The following is a 4627-nucleotide window of genomic DNA, read 5'->3' as shown; positions in this document are numbered from 1 at the left end:
CAGGTACCTACACTCTAAAAACAGAAGGGGGAGCCCTAATCCCCCTATTTCCAGATCTGGTTAGAGTTGATTTCCTGTTCTTTGTCTGGTGGGATTAAATGGAGTAGTAGAAGCAGCACAAGGAGAGAAGGAAAACCGAAAATTTGCTGCCCCCTGTTGGTGGGAATGGGGGAAGTCAAGGAATCTGGCAGAGCTGGGGGCTTCTCAGAGGTATTGAGGACAGAATCAGACCAAGAAGAAAGCAGAAAAGGAAACTAGGGAAGAGTAGAGTTAAGATTTTAAACTTCTACTTCTGCTTTTTGTTCTTACTGAGTCTCTCTGGTTATTTTTCATCTTTTAAAATAATTTCCCCTACATGTTTGCTTTCTCTTTTTTCTTCTCTGAAAAAATAATGGTAGTAATATCTTATACATAGCGTGCTACTATACACTATCTGGTACATAATAGAACAATATTTTATAGAAAGCAACTTTATAGAATTTTTTGCAAATGAATATTCCATACCTTTCTCACATTTTCTTTATTGTGCTGTGTCCTCAGTCGCTCAGTCGTGACCAACTCTTTGTGAACCTATGGACTATAGCCCGCCATGCTCCTCTGTCCATGAGATTCTCTAGGCAAGAATACTGGAGTGGGTTGCCATGCCTTCCTCCAGGGGATCTTCCCAACCCAGGGATCGAACCCACATCTTTTAGTCTCTTGTATTGGCAGGTAGATTCTTTACCACTAGCTTGGATTATCATTAAAAGTAGTTCTTGTTTCCATTCATTTGGGCAAATTTTGGAGGGTTTTCTTGCACACAAAATCATCTTCATTATTGCCACCATGAGGGTGGAGTTATTGTTGTTCAGTTTCTCAGCTGTGTCAGACTCTTTGTGACCTCATAGACTGCAGCACACCAGGCTTCCCAGTCCTTCACCATCTCCCAGAGTTTGCTCAAACTCATGTCCATTGAGTTGGTGATGCCATCCAATCATCTCATCCTCTGTTGCCCCCTTTTCCTCCTGCCTTCAATGTTTCCCAGCATGAGGATCTTTTCCAGTATCCTTTTCTAAGATCCAAGATGCAAAAGTCAGCTTTTTGCAGCAGAAGACCAAAGTATTGGAGCTTCAGCTTAAACATCAGTCCTTCCAATGAGTATTCAGGGTTGATTTTTCTTTAGGATGGACTGGTTTGATCTCCTTGCTGTCCAAGGGACTCTCAACAGTCTTCTCTAGCTCCATAGTTCAAAAGCACCAATTCTTTAGTGCTCAGCCTTCTTTATAGCCCAACACTCACATCTGTACATGACTACTGAGAAAACCATAACTTTGACTATACAGACTTTGTCAGCAGAGTGATTTCTCTGCTTTTTAATAAGCTGTCTAGGTTTGTCATAACTTTTCTTCCAAAGAGCAAGCATCTTTTAATTCCATGGCTGCAGTCACTATCTGCTGTGATTTTGGAGCCCAAGGAAATAAAATCTGCCACTGTTTCCACTGCTTCCCCATTTATTTGCCATGAAGTAATGGGACCAGATGCCATGATCTTAGTTTTTTGTTGCAAAATCCCAGAGGTGAAAGACTGCATGGGGAGAATTCAAGAAATGAGAAATGAAGTGTAAGCATTCTGTGCTTTGGCAAAGTGGTGACTCAAGAAACACAAATGACTTCCCAGACCCTGTCTGCACGATCAACTGCACTCCTTTGCCTTGAAAATGAGTGTAACTGTAAAGAAAATGGGGTAAGGCAGGTGTACAATGTGCCATCTTCTTCCTTAGCAAGGTCTGTGTTTTATTTAAACTCTGCTCAATACTATGTAACAACTTAATTGGGAAAATAATTTGAAAAAGAATAGATATACGCACATAGGTATGATTAAATCACTTTGTTGTACACCTGGAACTAACAAAATATTGTTAATCAACTATACTCCAATATGAAGTAAAAAGTTAAAACAAATTTAGTCTACAACTGGTTTTACCTTCTGTTTTGATTTAGTTCAAAAACATTGCAAAACTGAAGTGGCCCATAAGCTTTGTAGCCAAGACACACAGATGATGATATTCTCCTCTTCTAAATGGGATTGCTGACAAGCTGAAACAAAAGCCTGAGAGAAAATTATTCAAAGCTTTTGGGGACTCCTCAAGATGTCAGATCTTCTGATTGTCTGACCCCAACTGCATGTTTAGCTCACTTTGATTATGGGTCTCTGCCTGCATATTCTGTGAGAAAGAAAGAGAGGCCTTCTGGGGTCAGCCTGAACTGCAGATTTAGACAATGAACAAAAATGTGCTTTAGATTCTTCAGTTACTGAAATGGAATAACTCTTATTTTCTTGAAAACAGATAAAAACAGTAGAATCCTAAAATTTATATAACATTGAAATAAATGCTTAAACATTGTAGTCCCATTTTTCTTCACTTCAGGTTTGTTTCAGTTCTCAGATATCATAAAATCTAAGGGAGCAGTGACTTTTTTTGAACGAAAGGATAATCTGGGTTTTTGTTGTTGTTGACAAGCTCTCACAATTTATCAGAAGTGGACACTGCTCAGGAATGACTTTAAGTCACTTAGTCAAGTCAGGATTTGCCAGCTTTTTAGTTTTGTCTCCTGTAGGGTCAGCGTGGTCAGAAGAGAAGGTAGGAAGAAGAGTACTCAGCCCGGCCCCAGGTCTGGTTGCTGAGAGCAGAAAGTGTTCTCAGGTAGGTCAGAACAGAGGCGATGGGAAAGGGCTTTCAGGAGTGAGTATGACTCCCAAGACACAGTTTAAAAAAAAAAAATGGGCCAGGGACTAGGAATCTGAAGAGGCAGGTGATGAAAGCAGAATCCTGCCAAGCAGCCAGACCTAGGGATTAGGTTCCAGAACCAAGGAATCAAAAAGCAGATAGACAGGAATGGATGTCATGCCTGGACTCTCAGCCCAAGGTGAGCAAAATCTGACTGTGTTTTTCAGGTTTTAACCCAGGTGAAGTTGGATAAAACTGTCCACTTATGATTGTTCTTTATAAGGTTGCTCGCACTCTGTAGCCAACATTCTCCACCCTACATTCTAAGGGAGCCATTGTAACTATTGACAAGAACAAGTAGAGAGAAAGCTGGATGTCCGCCCTCAGCTCCCACCTCAGCCAGCGAACAACCTACGTAAGTGTGCACAGTGCTAAGAAGAAACTTCCCTGATTGTGGCAAAAAGCTACTGTCATGATGTGGCTTACGCTTTTAATTTTTTAGTATATTGCTTTGCTGATGGGAATAATGCTTTTCTTGAAACCATAAGAGATTAGTAAAAGAAAATTAAATGCCAAGGAAAGCTGAAAATAAAGTGTATTGTTGCAATCAATGAGTCACAGTTCTGGACAAAGACTTTGAAGTTGCCACGCCTTATAGCTTCCACTCAGACACAGCATGAATGAGAGGAAAAACCACGGCTGTGAGTCAGCCCCAGAAGACAAGACAGCTGAGCTGACCTCTGAGCTGTAGCATGAGCAGCTCTGGTAGGCACGTGGTGACTAGTGACATTCATTCCCCAGCACCCCCGAGAGAGCACCGGAACCCAAGCAACTTCTCTTAAGAGGAATCAAGAGGGAAACGGTTCCAGAGCAGAAGCAATACCTTCTAGAAGAGATACTTTCAAAATTGGGAAGATTATTTTCACACTATAATCCAGGGCTGTTTCTTATTCTGCTTTACTTTACTTCTCTAACTCTGTTCATTCATTTATTCAACAAATCTTTATTGAGCATTTACTGAATTAGGTCCTAAGGAGGTAGTGAGAAAAATAGACAGGGTCCCTCTGTCATAGGCCCCTCAGCGGGAAGCAGGCAGCAGATAACACAATATGAATGTGACACTGTAGCCATGATCAGACTTCAAAGGGGAGGTACCTGATGCACTGACAGAGTGAAAGAGAGGATTCTAGGCAGGTAGAGAGCTCAGCTCAGGCTCCCAGGACGGTAAAGGAATTTGTAGGAAAAGTAGGTGAGACACAGTGGGAGGAAAGTTTACAAACAGAAGGACAGTAAGAGACAAATCCCCTTCAATATCCCTCAACATTTCAGCTCTGAACACTTCATTTCTAGTTTCTTGAGAACATAGAGACATGGTTCAGTGAAAAACCCTGGAACCTAGAGTCAACTGGTCTCATTCTAACCCTGTAATAACACTCACACAGCTTTGAACCAGTTACTTAGATTTTCTGAGCCTCAGTTTTGTTACCAATAAGATAGAAATGATAAAACCCAGCACACAATAAAAGTTAGCTCCCTTCCCTATTGGCCAGTTTTCATCATCTGTCTGAGACTCAATGTCTTCGTTGAAAAATAGTAGTAAAAATTACCTATACTAGGCAATTGAAATTTAAGTGGGTTCACTTGTAAACTCTAAAGCATTATATAATTATCAGGTAACATTAATCACTTATAAAATATTTGTGAGGCCTACTGTACTCCAGATCCTGTGAGAGCTATTGGAGAAATGGAAGGTTGATTGAGGCACAGCCTTGCTCTCTGGAGAGAGCTGCTAAAAGAGAAATTCATTCTTTTCCTTGACCCAGAGAGAAAAGGCAGCAAGGTCAGAGGGAACGGCCTCTATGGCCTGCATAGGCAGGCGAGTTCCTGGCACCTGACCCTCTCTGGGGGATACCTAATACC

This window comes from Cervus canadensis, chromosome 2 (assembly GCF_019320065.1).
Source record: "Cervus canadensis isolate Bull #8, Minnesota chromosome 2, ASM1932006v1, whole genome shotgun sequence".
NCBI lineage: Eukaryota > Metazoa > Chordata > Mammalia > Artiodactyla > Cervidae > Cervus > Cervus canadensis.
Note: the sequence above shows the minus strand (reverse complement) of the source record.